At 47.3% G+C, this 18,437-nt stretch overlaps 1 protein-coding gene across 5 annotated transcripts in view; it reads right to left on the reverse strand.

The window, feature by feature from the left end:
• LOC135101234 (tyrosine-protein kinase Btk-like) overlaps positions 1 to 18,437 on the reverse strand; it is a 139,308-nt gene that overhangs the window by 30,921 nt on the left and 89,950 nt on the right. Inside the window, exon 1 of one of the 5 annotated variants that reach the window (XM_064004900.1) lies at positions 2,533 to 2,715. The exons of 3 other annotated variants lie outside the window; for them this stretch is intronic. The gene's annotated coding sequence lies outside the window, so the exon portion shown is untranslated. Of the gene's footprint in view, positions 1 to 2,532; positions 2,716 to 18,437 lie in introns of those variants that run through there. One more of the 5 variants, XM_064004901.1, reaches the window with a different exon arrangement.

Consider the following 18,437-nt stretch of genomic DNA (forward strand, 5'->3'; position numbering starts at 1 on the left):
ATGGAAATGTGGTGAGGGCACTCGGTGGGAAGGCAACGTGTCTAGGAAGTGGCCTTACGTTTTGGTCATCAAACAACGACTTCTTTGGACTGTCCTCCTGTGACGTTATAGATTCGCGAAGAAAATGATACAACACCTCAATGCCCTTAACAGCAAAATACCTCCCATCCCTACACTGGGGGAGACCCCACCGCCACCTGGCTGGGTGGCGCGTTTCCCCAACGTCTGTAGTTCCCTTCCTACATGATTTGTGGCCCCAACAACTTTTGTCCAACCACATAATGTTTATACGTGTGTGTGTGTGTGTGTGTGTGTGTGTGTGTTAGAACAACCCACGCTAGTAATTTTCATTTTCCTCATTTCAGTCCTTGGCCAGAGAAACTTTTATATTCTCGAAAAAAAAATAAAATAAATAAATAAGCAACTTAACAATTAATGAGCAGGAGTCATGTTTGGTTTCAGGCGGCCATTTCCAGCCCGGCCCCCAGACCCCGAATCTTCGACCCTGAGCCGCCGCCGCCCGCCGCTCTGGAGAACAAAACACACGGCTGGAGCGTCGGAAAGTGGACAGAAAGTGAATTTTTCGAATGTCAGCGTAAACAGAAACCTTGACTTCCCCTTCAGCCACTCAAGAGCCATCACCGAGGCTCTCCAGGAAGCACTTCACACCACCACCACCAAGAAATTAAAACTGCCTGCCACGGCTTCCATTCAGTCTTGATATGATTGGCCGGTGCAGGTTCAGAGTACCGTTTCAAGGGACACCCCTGACAGCAAGAAGGGCGATCAAGTAGTTCAAACATTTTAGTAGCAGTAGTCGCCTTGTGTCGCTCAAACTAAAATGTCAAGAGGTGAACTATTTCTGTTAGCAATATTATTATAAACACTTCTAGGAACCTCTCGTCCCTTCTAGAACAACATTTTATTTAAAGCCACTCCTTCAAATTCAGGTGACGGCACACCGCGGGCCTCTTGCTACACACTGGCACGGTTGTCAGGCAGCGGGAGTGACAGGCAAGGGCACGGGGAGAGGGAAGGAGGGACGAGTGGCAGGGAGCATGAATAAGCATATCAGACAATCACTCAGCGGCATCGTTTATGGTCCACGGGATTGAGCAATACGAGAGTCCCGCGGGAAAATGCAAGGACGAAGAATATGTTGATCGACTAACACACACACACACGCGTTCCCTCTGCACTCCCCGCCCTAAGCGAGGTCCTGAATCTCCCTTAACTTTCCCTTTAAATCTTGTCCCCTTTCCTCACCCTGAACACATCCATCCATCCATCCACCTCCTCCCCGGCACACGTATTCCTCTCTCTCCCTTTAAAGCCGCAAACTTAAAGCCCCGTCAAGTGATCCTCTGATCTGCAACTTTGCGGCTAATTTGCAACCAAGTCACTATTAATTTTGCAGCTAAGTCGCCTCACCACCACCAACTACTTGCACAAAATGCGACGATAACTTCCATGCGCCTCCGCCTTCTCCTCTTCGCCATGCAGGTCGTGGGGGTCTGCTGGCAGCACTAAAGGATCAATTGGTTACTAACAAGTTAATCATAAAAACTAGTCCTAATATTGTACTCTGCCCCTTCCTCTTCACCCTCCTCGCCTGCAAGGCCTCTGTTACCTCCTCGGGAACCTGGCGGCCTCTCGTCACTCGTCTCGTCACTCCATCAGGACAATTAAGAGGTACCTATTCCTGTCCGTGTCGCATCTCCCCCCGCCCTTGTTCCGCGCCCCTCGCCCCGCACCTCACACAGGCAGCGCGTGGGACGGAACATCTCGGTAACTTCCATACTTCATTTACTGCTTGACAAAAATAGACTTGAGCTGTATGGGCTTCAGGTAAAAAGGACGACTGACTGTATGGCGTTCGAATTATAACTGATGATTGAATTAGGTGAAAATTTAAAGTTTGGATCAAAACATATAATTAGGGGTGCTATTAATACGTTGATATTAAATGCATGAAAAAACCGCTATGTTACAGTTTGTTTGGGAAATATGAAGTGTGGCTGAAAAAAGAATGGCATGTTGAATACAGAGATGAGAGATTACAGAGTTGCCAAGGTAAATACAGAAATGGCTAACAACACGAAATACTGTAATTAAACCGTCCTTTAAACATGTATGCATATTTTATCCAACACAAGAAAACCATCCAATTCTTCATTTAATTTACAAACTCTACCCCATTTAACCCTTTGACTTATTTGGTACATCCTTCCTTAATTACTAATCACTCAAAACATTTTTACTGCTTCTACAGCCACCTCTAATCTTTAAACTGGATAGAAATTGCTAAATCTGTTCTTTTTAATCCTTCTTTCTTGTAAATGCTTATAAAGATTTCATACATTACTTCTGGTGCTGCTGATTGTCTCGTATCGCTGTGACAGGGTTAACAATCTCTCTCTCTCTCTCTCTCTCTCTCTCTCTCTCTCTCTCTCTCTCTATACGAGGCACCTCCCAGGCTCCACACCTCACGAGTCATTACGGCACTCAAGCAAACATTTCTAAGCGACTCACCGTTCAGACGAGTAACGCGCCGCCATCACCTGCATGAATAATCAAGATCTTGCACGTAAATATTAAAACACGGACAGCGGCTCCGTTACCCCCTAATGTTTTGTGCAGTAGGTGCGGCGGTGGAGGTCAGCGGGTAGCGGGTAGCGGCGCGCGGGCGGGCGGGCACTGGTCAGGCACGGGTAATAGGGGCCCGGCGCGAACACTTGCGACCTCTAGCCAGAGAACCATGTGGGATTCGAAACGGGAGTCAAATAGGGGTTCCGAGATTCTCGTGAAACAGTGAAGCCTTGAATGCCGCCATACACTCCTTGGCCAACGGTGTGTTTTGTTAATTAAGGTTTTGTTATTATTTCATTACAGTGACGAAGCGCGTTGAGACTTCGCAAGATTTCGTCCTCCAAAATGTAAAATTTCACACATACACACACACACACACACACACACACACACACACACACACACACACACACATTTCTTCATTTCCTCTTAACCGGATTTTTCAAACTTTTTTTTTTTAACTTTGCATCACTTTTTCCTTCCTTTAACTCCCCCCCCCCCCCCTCTCTCTCTCTCTCTCTCTCTCTCTCTCTCTCTCTCTCTCTCTCTCGTACCGGGGCCACCTTCCCGTCATCCATAGTAAGCAGGTTGGTCAATCAATGCATAACAAGAACTTGATGATTTGGTTTCGTGGAAGAAGTAGGGCGACGATGAGGCGGCAGAGACACACCCTTACTTTTTCTTTTTCCTTTTTAGTACCTAGGCGGAGGAGGAGGAGGAGGAGGAATAGGAATATACAAAAGAAGACCAAATAGCAACAGACCCTGAGGCCCTTAATAGGCTGTTTGGGTAACTATTCTGCTTTATTAGTGAGAGAGACAGGATAGCACAAGAGGAAGAGGAGGAGTAGGGAGGTTAATCACAACAGGAGGTTATAACAAAGTACCGTTGTGTTGTGTTTTGTGTTTGTCTTAAGAATATCACGGGGCGCATCATTCAACTGACTCTCGGGACAATTGTTTACCTATGAAGGAAAGCCAAACAGCAGCTACATTCGCCCTAATTCTAGTGTACTTAATCATAATCTTAATATTAGTCAACATTAACTCTCGAAGGGGAAAGATCACCCAGCATTCCATTAACTTAAACATTCACCAAATTTATGATATTTTACAATTCCTCAGTTATTTCATGGCATTAACAACACCAAGGAGAGACGACTTAAATCCCACTGCCCCTGAGACTTAAAAACGTCACCTAAAAAAAAAGCTAGCCAGCAAGACCTGCCACTCCCACGTGAACACAGCCCGGCAGCCAGTACAAGCAGGAGAGGTGACCCACACACCCACGGTTTGTTTCACACCCTCACCTGCGCGCACACGGACACAAAAACAGGTCTAGGGGAAAAATACATTAAAACGTAATGGAAGAACGAGGGGGGGGGGGACAAAGCAACACTAAGGAACACAAAGAAAGAAAAAAATAGTAGCGCACCTTCTGATCCTTACGTAGCTCCAATGATACACTGAACAATGCTATGTAGAGAGAGAGAGAGAGAGAGAGAGAGAGAGAGAGAGAGAGAGAGAGAGAGAGAGAGAGAGAGAGAGAGAGAGAGAGAGAGAGAGAGAGAGAGAGAGAGAGAGAGAGAGAGATTGCCCATTATCGTCTATTCGTCAACAGGGTTCAACAAAAAATGCAGTAAAATTCCGGGAGGCAATTGAGCGGGTAATGTGGCGAGCAGTGAGGCGTGGAGTGCACCCCTACCACACCACGCCGCGTCATTTGCCACGCCTCCCCCACCACTACTACCACTTCCAGCACCGTTACCACACACACACACACACACACACACACGATAAAGCAGTACTCTAGTGATCTAGGTGGAAGCCGCCAGGAATGTGAGAAGAGAAAACCGACAGGTAACCGTCAGCAGTTGCAAGTCCTTTAATCTCTTAACTCGCCAGAGATAGAGAAGAGAAAACCGACAGGTAACCGTCAGCAGTTGCAAGTCCTTTAATCTCTTAACTCTTTTTGTTCACCAGCTAAGGTTGTATTTATAGCCACTTGTTAGACTGGTTAAACTCTCTCTACTTTATTTAACAAAAACATGAACATGTACACAAGAAATACTGAACATAAAAAATGATTTACATAAAGATATGAACAAAGAGAGTGAATGTGTGTGTGTATGTCTGTGTGAAGAAAGGAGTAATATGATGTATAGAAAAGACGTGTAACGTATGTGTCGAAAAGCGTGCACAGAATGTGTATGTATAAAAAATGAGGAAGAAGAGATGAAAGACGAAAAATCTGTGCAGTAGAAAGAGAACGGGAGGCTGAAAACATATAAGAGAAAACGGAGTGCTTGGAGCGGTGACTTGTGTTTACATTACTGGTTCTGAGAAGCGCGTAAGTTTTAGTGTACCCTGAATATGAGAGAAAATGGGATGTTTCTATGGCTGACTAGATTATTTGCTACAGTACCAAAAGAAGAAAAAAAACGGACAGAAGCTAGATTCAGTATTATAATACATAACTAGGAGAGAGAGAGAGAGAGAGAGAGAGAGAGAGAGAGAGAGAGAGAGAGAGAGAGAGAGAGAGAGAATGAAACACAATCTTTTCCTGTTGTCGAAAAAAAAAAAAATTCTAGCTGGATGTGAATTGTGAGCAGGTAGGTGGGCGACACAGCCAGCGGTCCCCCTGAGCGTGACTGCCGAGGTCCCATTACCACCAGGAGTTGAACAGGTCGTGTCCTCTGTCGCCCATCCCGCCCTCTTCGCCCTCGCTTCAGCCTCAGCCTACTTGCCGCGCCACCTCACGTCCCTCCACCACTCTAACTAATAGCCTTAATAACTCGCCTATTGAAGTACATCTTGTACCTACTTACAATAAACTAATATAAAAGTCGTGTATTATTATGTATTATATCCATAAGCTCAACGTGCCTCGAGTCTGATGTAACGTAAGTGTTTTTTTTATTTTTATTTCGTAGACACATATTTTGAAGTATTTTTTTCTTTTCTCCACGAGTCGGGAAGAAATGTTATTGGAAGATGATAAGCAGGGCAGTGGCTCCCTTCAAGCTTATCCTCGACGGCGCTTGCATCACGGAACTTTGGGGACTGACATGCACTTCTGTAAAGGCGCCACTTTAAACACCTGCATGCGCCTGCCGACCAACCACGCCTCCGAAACATCTAAGCCCAAACACAAAAGATGCAGCAGACTTGGCTGGTGACGCTGGATGGCAAGAGCGAAACACATGACACAAGAATATGTAAGTGATAAGGAAAACTTGAACGCACTTTATTTAAAACGAAGTAAATTTTCACACAAGTAAGAATCACAGGAAAAATATATATATGATCATCGCCACCTTCAGACATAAACAAGAAAAGAAGAGGTAAAGAAAACTTAAAAATGTTACACGTTTATAAAGTTTTCTTCAGACACGAACACTGGAGCGAAATTCTCACACGAGACAGGAAAAAAAAAAAATACATATATATACGCGAAGGATGATGAACAACGCAGCACTGAGACATAAATAAGAAAAAAAAAGGAAACAACCCGTAAAAGAAAGACACTGAAAAGAAAAGAAAAAAAGAGAGAAAAAAGCCCCTTGCAAGACAAAGACAAGACGCAAGGGAATTATTAATGAGGCACTATATAAACAACTCAAGCTCGTGTCGTTTGATTCATTGCCTCTTTTCCTCCTCCTCCTCCTCCTCTTCCTCCTCCTCCTCCTCCTACTTCTCCTTCTCTCCCTCGTCAGCTCAGCCTTCCCGTCACAGGCTCACGTCCCAGTCGCACCAACACCTTACAGATCCATAGGGGATTCAGAATCACTCGTGCAATCACACGCCAATCACCACCACTGTTATTTCTCCCCTCCCGTCTGCTGATACGGGATTCCTCTTAATATAATGATGTCTACTGGCTATGGAGGAGGAGGAGGAGGAGGAGGAGGAGGAGGAGGAGGAGGAGGAGGAGGAGGAGGAGAAGGAGGAGGGAGATTAATATTGTGTTGATGAGGACGACAGGGAAAAAAATAAGCTTGCCAACCCATCTGTGTTGTTATTTTTAATGTGTGTGTGTGTGTGTGTGTGTGTGTGTGTGTGTGTGTGTGTGTGTGTGTGTGTGTGTGTGTGTGTGTGTGTGTGTGTGTGTGTGTGTGTGTATGCGGTGACGCGCGCGCGTTAAATTTTATTCTTTCCTTCTAAAACAAACATATTCATCGTTTGCTTATAAGTAAGATGTGCTGTGCTGCTAAAACCGCTAATTACACACACACACACACACACACACACACACACACACACACACACACACACCTCCATGACCCTGGCGCCGAGGTTAAGCTGGGGAAGACAAACACACTACAAACCCCTTATTGATGTGACACGAGAGAGAGAGAGAGAGAGAGAGAGAGAGAGAGAGAGAGAGAGAGAGAGAGAGAGAGAGAGAGAGAGAGAGAGAGAGAGAGAGAGAGAGAGAGAGAGAGAGAGAGAGAGAGAGAGAGAGAGAGAGAGAGTGTTTCCATCATCCCCATAGAGTCACTGCTACGGTTCGTTAGGAGGAGGAGGAGGAGGAGGAGGAGGAGGAGGAGGAGGAGGAGGAGGAGGAGGAGGAGGAGGAGGAGGAGGAGGAGGAGGAGGACAGTCACTATAAGGATCAGATTCCTTTTCCCTTTATGACACACATAAGGATGACCACCACCACCACCACCTCCACCCACCATCTCCTCCTCCTAATCTTTCTTCTTCTCTTCTACTCCGCCTCTCTCCTCCCAAGTCAAATATTTCCCCGGCCTTTTGAACAAGAGGTTGAGGTTGAAAGAAAAACGAAGCGGGCCCAAGAATTTCTCGGTGAGGCAACGAGTGATGTACGTACGTAAACTTTTCCTGCCAAATAAGAGAGGAAGAGAATCGACACTGAACAAAGAAAAGAAGAAACTTGACGCAGAAGAAGAGAGAAAAAAGAAAATTGCAAAGTCGAATATAGGTAAGAAAAAGGAAAAAAGTTCAACAAGACCTTTTTCTTTTTTTGTCACCGGCCATCAATGGAGGGAAAGGAAGGGCAGCGAAGGAACGAGAGGTGGAGGAAGGCAAGGAAGAAGAAAGAGGAGGAAGGAAAAGGAGGGAACAATAAGAGGAGGAGAAAAAGTCTTGTGAAATACGATGACTTTACTACCGAGGTGAAGAAAGAGAGAGAGAGAGAGAGAGAGAGAGAGAGAGAGAGAGAGAGAGAGAGAGAGAGAGAGAGAGAGAGAGAGAGAGAGAGAGAGAGAGAGAGAGAGAGAGAGAGAGAGAGCAGGAAAGAAAGGATGAAAGGTCGAAGGGGGGAAAGAAAAATAGAGACGGACACAGTCATTTCACGCCAAACAGCAGGAGCACGAGCCTTTGTAGACCAAGACAAATGGTGAAAGTGATGATTTGCTACATCTTTCCCGCAGTGGTAGTATTAGTATTAGTATTAGTATTAGTAGTAGTTATATAAACAACCACATACAGAACCTGACCTAGTATGGGTATATATGTATACTTATAATGACCACTTACTAAAGAAGACGATTATTGCAAGTGATGGTGGTTTACATAAGTTTACACGGGTTAACCAAACGATAAGAGACTCTGAGGTCCTTGGTGGTGATTGACGTGGTGATGGAGGGGGGTAGATATGGTGGCAGTGGTGGTGGCGGTGTTGTTGAGGGATGATATGCATGGTGATGGTGATGGTGTTGGTGTTACCTCTACGTAGAATGTCCAAACAAAAGCACTCCCACCTTCCTCCCACCTCCCCTTTACAAGTATCCATCCCTTCATTTATTGCTCTCATTCCTTCTTGTCTCATCTCTCCATTTCATTTCACTTCCTATCATCATCATCATCACCATCTATCCTATACTCACTCTTTACTGTTCCTGCTTAAAAATTCAGCTTCAGTCTAACACTCCTCCCCCTTTTCTCTCTCTCTCTCCCTCTCCCTCGCCCCTTCCCTCTCTCCTTCACCCTCTCCTCCCCCTCCCTCCCAGTCAAGGTCGCCGCATTCTCTTCCCTGCACATCATCAAAGACGCGACTCAAGTATACAATTAATTCTTTTCCGACAAACACAGGCAGATGATTAATAGAGTGACAGAGATTGGCTACACGAGGAAGCATTATTACTATTATTATTATTGTTATTATTATTATTATTATTATTATTATTATTATTATTATTATTATTATTATTAATGTTGTTGTTGTCATTGTCCTTCATCTACGTCCCGGCAGTCTGGGAGAGGGAAAAAAACACGAGTAACGGTAATTTGTTCATATTTAATTTCGACTGAAGGAAATTAAATTCACAGAAAGTAAGGAAATACGAGAGAGAGAGAGAGAGAGAGAGAGAGAGAGAGAGAGAGAGAGAGAGAGAGAGAGAGAGAGAGAGAGAGAGAGAGAGAGAGAGAGAGAGAGAGTGTGTGTGTGTGTGTGTGTGTGTGTGTGTGTGTGTGTGTGTGTGTGTGTGTGTGTGTGTGTGTGTGTGTGTGTGTGTGTGTGTGTGTGTGTGTGTGTGTGTGTGTGTGTGTGTGTGTGTGTGTGTGTGTGTGTGTGTGTGTGTGTGTGTGTGTGTGTGTGTGTGTGTGTGTGTGTGTGTGTGTGTGTGTGTGTGTGTACGCATACATGAAGGAACGAAGACATGGAAAAATAAATAAAATAAATAAATAAATAAATACACTTCATGAAGGAACATCTCCATTATCTCTAAGATGGCGGCGCGGTGACTGCGTCCTCCGAGGGGCGGCACAAGGCGCAACTATGGAATAAATTACCTGAGTGTCCCGTTACCTGCGCCGCCTCCCTCAGGTGAGTGCTGGGGCACGTGACGAGTGGAAAGAGGTTTAAGTATTATTGGACTCGGTAAAAACATTGCAAAAAGAAAGAAAGAAAGAAAAACAACAGTAATAATAACAATAATAATAAAATGGTGATAGATGAAATAAAACTGTTTGAAGAAAACTCTTAAAGAAATCAGAAGTTTCTTAGGTAAAATTTATGTAGACTGGAACGCTATAAATAAAAAAAATATATAAGTAATGTTACCTGAGAAACAGAAACAAGGAAAGATTTTGATTCTAGATTAAAAAAAAAAAAAAAAACTATAGGGATTTAAAATCTCGTAGGAAATATTTTCGTGAAAAGTAAACTATTTTGGAAAAGAAACAGAGCAACAAGAAAACTGGAAACTTTCAAAGTTACGAAGGTAAGATCCAGAGAAATGAAATGACAAAATGAGAGAATTCTTACATAAGATTTAGGGAAGACGTTAAATAATTTTAGGACAGAAATTTAACATGACACAAAAAAAAAAAAAATCCACCATTCGAAATTAAAACGTTCAAAGTTAGATGACAAAGAAAAAAATAGGCCCCGTTATAAGTCAGCAGCGTTACCGGAGAGGTGGAAATGAAGAAACATTTTCGGCGCGGCGTTGTCAGGAAGAGTTAATGTGTCGAGTCCACAAGCCATTCTTCCCCCTACTGCCTCCATCCATCCACACCTCCACTCTGCCAACACCTCCAGGGACCACCTCAGGTTCCTCCGTCAACACAACACGTCTCTTCCTCCTTCCCTTCCCAAGTCCCTTCCCGCACCAAACCGCATAACAGAAGGCTTTCAAAATATCACCTTTCTCCTCCGCGGTCCTCAGCTTACAGGGACGCTCTGAGTAAATTTACCAAGGTGCAGTTAATGAACGTACTGGCTGTGCGTGCAGGAATACGAGGTGCAGCAGGTAAGGCCAAGTGTGCCGCATTCCTTCAGGTGCGTCCTAGATGTGTTTTGCTTCTGCAGCTGATGCTTGTATTAACTCTGCACATAAATACCAGGTTATGACTTGGACAAGTTAATTATTACCTGCATGCAAAGAGGAAGAAAAATCGGGTAAAGAAAAAATGCAGCAAGATGCCGCCACGTCCTCGCCTGCTGCCTGCCGGGCGCCGCCACACATCCACATGTTAATGAGGCGGATAACATCTTGCCAGGGCGTCATGGAGCCACGCACCGCCCGCCCCGACCCCGTGAACCCTCGCGAGGCATCTTGGGTGGGAATGTAAATGCAGCTGAAGGAGGAATTTCATTTTAGGGTCTTCACGGGAGAGATATGTCATAATGGATCAGGGAGGGAGAGCCGGGAGGTGCGGGGCGGGTACGGCGGGATCATATAGGCAATTCACGAAGTGAGTGGAAGACAGGGGCGGAAAAGTGGTGAACGGTGACAAGGTATGAGGAAGACGGTGGAGGGCGGAGGAGGTGACGGGCGGGATCTGTGGAAGGCGGGCGTGATCAATAGTGCGAACAAGGCGGCACCAGCATCGCACCAGCCCGACCGTCCATCACTCAGCCCGCCTGGACCACGCCACGGGCCACTAATCACCCGTAAAGTCTGCCGTCGCCCAAGCCTCGGAAGGTGATCCATCACCCATCGCACCCTGTTCTGTTCCCCAGCGTGGCCTGGCCGTTGTGTTGTGCCGGGAGTGTAAGCGCAGGGCGGCACATGAAGGGAGCCAGGCGATGGGCGGCGGGCAGCGGGCGAAGGGCGGCACGGAGCGTGTTATCAGCGGCGTCATCAGGAGCCTGACAACGACATGGCCGCTGGTGACACGATGGAGCCGCGGCGTGGAGGGGTCACGGCCGCCACGCCAGCAGCTTGGCGGTGATTCTTTTAATGTTGCTCTTTGCTGAGGAAACGTGTACACTTCTCCTGCCTAATGTGCGGACAAGAATCGACACAAAACAAAGAGAAAAAGAAACACAGCGCACTGGAAGAAAGAAAAGAAGAAAACAACTCTAAAATCGAATACGGATAAAGAAGAAAAACAAAACCCACCACATAAACGAGACTGATTTTTCTTTCTATTTTCTTTGCCTCCATCTTTGCTACTGATGGAGGAAAAGGAAGATAACACAGCAGGGAAGAAGATAAGTCTCTTCTTATTTACATTCTCTGACCTCTAAAAATATTCATTGTTGATTTAACAGGAGATATTGATTACATAGGAAGAAGCCACACCTCTGTCCTTCTGCAAGAGTAATGAATGAGAGGAGATTGCTGCACCGCCTCCTGGCTGGTGTGGACGTCATGCGGCGCTGAGGAGGTGCTCCGAGGAGCTGGCACAAAGGGAAGCGAGGGGAAGGGAGCAGGGCGATGGGAGACGAGGGCTGAAGTTACGGGAAGAACGTCTTTGATGGGGGAGGGGGACGGGGAGAGGTGAGATGAGGCAAGAATTAACATGCAGGAGGTGAAGTTCTTGCCGGAGTAGCGAAGGTCTTCATGGGCGACAGCGAAGGTCGTGTGTGAAGGCTGTGCACGGTCCCTTCCCCACCCCCACCCCTCCCACATGCTCCCCTTCCTGCTATCTCAAGCCGCGGAGGACGATGTACCTCAGACACACATACAAAGCACATCTCCATCCCATGAAAAAAAGATTACGAGGGAGCCAAACACAATAAAAGCATTGCATTAACTCGATAATGACCCGCGGATCTGTTCCCCGCGAGGTGCCTTCCTGAGGAGCGCGCTCATTGGCGGACAAACTCGACCTTCTTCCCGTTGTGCAGCCAATGAGCGCGCTGCCTGCCTGGAGGTATTAAGAAAAAAGATATGCTTATTGCGGGTGCGAAGGTCGACTTTTTCCCTCTTCTTAAAGTGGCGAGCAAACAAGTGGGTCAGATGGCCTCGCCTCCACCGGGCGGGAGTAGCGGGCCCGGCAGCGTGGCTAGGTACTGGCACGGCTCGCCTTTCGCTTCCCAGGCCACCACTTTGCCACCGACATTTATATTTCCGACAACAGCGGGAGTAAATCACACCAATTAGCGAGGCAACAAGGCCACTACTTCAATGGATGACTGGTGTTCCTGCAGGGTATTGGAGGCGTCACGCTGTGTTCTTTATGGCTGTGGTGGCGGCCCGGCCTACTTCATTACGGAGGCTCCCGTGCCCTTGTGACGGTGACAGGCAGCCATTTTTAACAGGCGAGTTCTGAGAGGGGAGCGCTTACCACGGTATGTGCGAGGCCTCACGAAGAAACCAACAGAAAAAAAAAAAAGAACAGAGGAGAAAAGGTGTGTGTAGAACAGATGATAGATGGACAATGAGAATAGCAGAGGGGGAGTTTAGGCCTACTAAAAGAAAGGAGAGCATACTATATAGTGCGATGCTAGGGTTGCCCGGAACAGACGGACAGGGGAGAAACAGGAGTGGAGAATGTTGTGAGAGGCATTTGGCGTGTTGTGGAATCATAGGGTCAGATGATGGTTATGGTAGTAGTGGTGGTGGTGGTGGTGGTGGTGGTGGTTTCACTAAAATTACGACAAATCCATCCTCTTATGACTGCAAAAACACCTGATCTTTCTCATTCCAGTGTCTCACAAGGGCAAAGGTACATTTATTTATTACCATCCAATTTCACGTATAATCTTACCTAAAGCTACGAAGGAAAAAAAAAAAAAAAAAAAAATCGAAGGCACTTTCAGGTTAAGGTTGCAAGCGGGTAATGCTGTTATTGGCGGCGTGCGCGGGAAGCTGCTGGTGGTGGTGGGGAGAGGAGCAGCGCAGCGAGGGGGAGGAGGAGGAGAAAGTGCGGGGGAGGGAGAGTGCTTCCAGACTCCTCCGAAGCAACCAAGGTAACTTCCTCTACTAAAAATATTGCATTCACTTACCCATCTGTTCCTCAAGGTTACACATACACATCTCTCTCTCTCTCTCTCTCTCTCTCTCTCTCTCTCTCTCTCTCTCTCTCTCTCTCTCTCTCTCTCTCTCTCTCTCTCTCTCTCGCTAGTCACTCTAATTAAAACGCAGAACAAACAAGGAGCAAAACAAACACCCGAAAGAGTCTACACGGAAGCCACGAGCCAATACATAAACCATGGAAAAATACACCCAAAAACTGAAGCAAAAGTACGAGAGGGGCTTAGACAAGGCCGCGTGTGTGAGGGGAGATAGGAAGGGGATCCAGGGGGCGGGGAGAGAAGGGGCGACTCGGCGAGAGTTGCGGGACCGGTGCACTATGACCAGGTAAGAAGCGACCTGTTGATAACCCACGGGTAGCATATTATAGCTAGTGTGGTTTATTCAGGTAGCAGCAGGTGGGTAGGTAGGTAGGAAGGGTCCCCATCAGATAAGGTTGAGGAATAGATTCATTTGTGTCTTCCACTTGCGCTGAGTAAATGATTTTGCGTTCTTGACTCCTTCCTTCTCTATTTTCTTCTTCTTCCTCTTCCTACACTTCCTGTTGAGCATTATACTCTTCGTTGATGGTTCTCGACTTCCCCTACTTGTTATCATTGTTTTTCTTCTTGTCATAAATGTTCTCTCTCTCTCTCTTTCACATGTTATTATTATTTTTCTTGTCATAAAGGTCTCTCTCTCTCTCTCTCTCTCTCTCTCTCTCTCTCTCTCTCTCTCTCTCTCTCTCTCTCTCTCTCTCTCTCTCTCTCTCTCTCTCTCACACGTAAGTACACACACCATAGTCTCGTTCGTGAAGGCATACATACAAAAACCTACACTATCTCGCCATCACTCGCGTATCACCAGGGAAAAACCATGCACGTATATGGCGCAGCGCTATGACCACTTCCCGAATGAGAGTGCAGGGGCGGGGCGGGGTGGGGTGGGGCGGGGCGGGGTCGGGCGGGGCTAGGCGGAGCTCAGATTTAACGAGGCTAACTAAGACATTTTACTGACTTCTTTCTTCTACTGTTTAATTTTTTTTTTTATTTTACTGAATTCTCCCCTTTCCTCCTCACCCCTGCTCTCTCTCTCTCTCTCTCTCTCTCTCTCTCTCTCTCTCTCTCTCTCTCTCTCTCTCTCTCTCTCTCTCTCTCTCTCTCTCTCAATACTCCCCATCTCTCCTTTTCCACGGGACACTCCAGCCAACCTCCTTCCCCGCGGGGCTTCCATTCCACCACATCGTCCTTAACTTATTTCTTTATTTTATTTCTTTATCTTATTTATTTATTTTTTTTCCGGCAGCCGGCTGGTTCCGCTGGACTATTAGATGCACACACACACACACACACACACACACACACACACACACACACACACACACACACACACACACACACACACACACACTGGACTGCCTCGACCTGTGTCACAGTTATGCAGGCGGGAAAGACGCGGTGATGGCCGAGGTGGTGGTGGTCCTGTCTCACGCACAGCAGCGGTGCACCACACCTCGCCCACCACCGCCGCAACACATGCTACTGCCGCTACGTTTACCTCGCATATCTCAACAAGAGTGTCGGTGTTACCCTCCTCAGAAAAAAAAAAAAGAATTGCTACGCAGTCCCTGACATTTAAGCGTACTTTTTCACTACAGAATGGTGTGAAAAACTATAAACAATATTTTAAAGTGTGCCGAAGATTATTAGATCCCACGATGGTGATCCTACTAGGTAATGAAGGGAGGGCAGGCCAGTGTGAATTAAATTACATCATACGCCAGGTGTGGACACCTGCCTGTGTTCCTTAATTGCACCAGGCGTCACGATGGCCCCCCCTGGGGTGTCAGAGGCGTCAATGAGCTCTTAATGCAACGCGTTAGCAGGCACCCACGCCTCGCCACGCGGCAAAAACTGCGGTTCTGTCTAATCTGTTTACTTATCGCTGATCTCACTCTTGCCGCCTTTGGCAGCAAACACCCAACAAAAACAACAGTTGCGAAATATAATTGCTAAACTGGAGCAGCCCGGCAGCACATCAGGACAATGGCGGCGCGGCTCAGCCTCGGGAACGTGACCACGCCCTCACACTGAGGCCACGCGGGGGGTGCACCTCTCTCCTTCCCACCCCACTCTGCTAATGGGAGCAGCGGGGCACCAGACCCCTACAGCCGCCGCCACTAAGTGCCACTGTGGTGAGTCTGACTACAAATGAAGACCATCTCCATTCCAAATTAAAACAATATATTACCTCCCGCTTACTGTGTCGATCTATAAGTTTTAAAGGGCTCAGATAACGAACTGTGAATCTATTTGAATACATAAAGAGCCGTCCATAAAACAGACAAACATAAAGTAATGGCAGTGTGCGCCACGACCACCACCACCACCACTCACACTGGAGTCTGGGCGAAGCTTTGTTGTTGTTGACACGGCTTCCTGGTTCCCCAACACTTGCCCGAGGCACCCTGCCCCGCAGTGCCTACCCACACCTGCCCGAGGCGCCCTCCCTGCAGTGCCCTCCCGCACCTGGCCAACACCTGCAGGCGGCGAGGACTCGCCTCTCCATACGCCGACCTTCGCCACGCCGCCGCCACTGCACAATTAACTTAATAAAGACATGAATTACGCGGTGACACAATGCGCCCCGTTCACCACAGACTGATGGGGGGAATGTACAGCCACGTCCCCCCTCGGCCCTGCCGCCCACCTGCCCGCGGGGAAGGCCACAGGGCGTCCCCGCCAAGGCATTGTGATTGAAACCAAGAGTGGCACTGTCGTGTGTGTGTGTGTGTGTGTGTGTGTGTGTGTGTGTGTGTGTGTGTGTGTGTGTGTGTGTGTGTGTGTGTGTGTGTGTGTGTGTGTGTGTGTGTGTGTGTGTGTGTGTGTGTGTGTGTGATATGAAATAAAAGCAATAAATGGTTTGTTAATAAGTAGGAGTCCAAAAGGTAAAAACTTACAAAAAGGGAGAGGGAATATAAAGTGTAAACACAAAGAGTGGCGGTTGTGTTACCAACAATAATAATAAACTGACAAAATATCAAGAAATAAGGATTAATTAATGACAGTAAAAATGAGAGAGAGAGAGAGAGAGAGAGAGAGAGAGAGAGAGAGAGAGAGAGAGAGAGAGAGAGAGAGAGAGAGAGAGAGAGAGAGAGAGAGAGAGAGAGAGAGAGAGACCCACACAAGGCACAGGCTCGGAAGAAGTGGCGTGGAGCCTGCACTGGCTGAGCCTCGGGTTCCGGCTCACCACAAAAGGGAGACTGGATCGCTACTGAATCTATGAAGGTCGTAAATATTTCCTCAATAAGTATTTATGGTCACAGGAGGGCTTGGTATTCACAGCGCGGCCTCGCTTCATGGCGGCTCACCATTATTGAGGGGAGCACTATGCATTATTGAACTTCCTCCGCCACCTGGAGATTTATGGGCGGTCTGTCGATGCCTTTCCATGCCTGCTTCCCTCATCACTCCCCCACCTATCTACACTCATTACAGCTCCCCCTCGCCTCGTCTTCCTCTCACCTCAAGCCATTTGCTCTGGTAAATTTACAGAATCTGGTCCATCGCATTTTGTCAGACGTGGTTTTTTTTTCTTCTCTCCTGGTGAGTGAAGCCATGTTAATATTAATATACGTGCACCATTATCGTCACACTTTTTACATAACCTAACACAACCTGCGGACCTGTCACGCGTCACGCACTGATTCCAACTAAATTTTCTACAAAAAAAAAAAAAAAAATAATAATCGTTTATATGAAGTGTGTGTGTGTGTGTGTGTGTGTGTGTTTGGTGTATCTAAAGATGAAACGAATGTAATTTCCTAATAATATCCACGTTTCCCTTTTAATTTTCAGTATGAGTTCACAACGCAAAAGAACACCTTCAGTAACATGTACCTTCACTCACCCCCGCGCACTCCACAGCTGTCCACCCAACTAAATCCACCTCGCCTGCTATGCTAACACACCTCGCCCCTCACAACACACCCCGCACCCTTACACGCATCCCACGCCCTCACACGCACCCAGCATCTCCACAGAGCACCCACGCCCACCATACCCACACATCCTGTACACCACCACCTGAGACTACGCATCCTTACTGTAAAGGAGAGAGAATTTCGCTGTCACCTTATTCTTCATGCTCACTCTTGCAATACATCACATGCGTTATCTTCCTTTGTCAGCGAGGAGGAGGAGGAGGAGGAGGAGGAGGAGGAGGAGGAGGAGGAGGAGGAGGAGGAGGAGGAGGAGGAGGAGGAGGAGGAGGAGGAGAAGCACGTGCATTCTCCCCCCATCATATCAGAGTGAAGGCCGTCCTGGGTACCCTCTTGCAGTTCCACCTCCTCTTCACACACGAAAACCTTCCACCTCTTCTTGAAACCTCCAATGCATCACTTCCAACTGACACCGTGAATACAGAGGGACCTTTGCAGTCTCACGAAGTACTGCTACGTTATGGTGAGGCTGCAATGTCAAGGAGGAGGAGGAGGAGGAGGAGGAGGAGAATATATGTAATGCGTCTCATGCCTTCAGTTCTCAATTTCCTACATCGATCAAAGCTGACGGAAAATTTCACGGTAATTCTCTTTGCGGTGATTTATGGATGTGTGTGTGTGTGTGTGTGTGTGTGTGTGTGTGTGTGTGTGTGTGTGTGTGTGCTACCCCAGACACACACAGAAGAAGCGACGAGTCTATAATCCTCATCTTTTTTCTCTCACTCCCCATTTTTTTTCACTTTGACTCATACTCCTTCAGCCTCGACCCCACTGACCCACGACGCCCAAGATAATGGCTTAACATTTCACGCCCCCACTGACACCACCACCACCACCACCACCATCACCACCTCCTCCACCTCCACCTCCTCCACATACATCCGCCGAGTCGGGCAAAACACTTCCCACGCGGCTCCTTCCCACGCCCACACTCAGCACCCTCGCCGCCCGTGAGTCAAGACCAAAATGAGTCAAGGTTTTCTGAAATTTTGACGCTCGCTCCACTTCCTTGCCTGCCTCACGCCCACGCCTATGTAGTGCGTCTACCTAAAACACACACACACACACACACACACACACACACACACACACACACACACACACACACACACACACACACACACACACACACACACACACACACACGTACACTTCCTCCTTGTAACACCGGACACACACACACAACACACGCACCGG

The sequence above is a fragment of the Scylla paramamosain genome, chromosome 6, assembly GCF_035594125.1.
Source record: "Scylla paramamosain isolate STU-SP2022 chromosome 6, ASM3559412v1, whole genome shotgun sequence".
Lineage (NCBI taxonomy): Eukaryota > Metazoa > Arthropoda > Malacostraca > Decapoda > Portunidae > Scylla > Scylla paramamosain.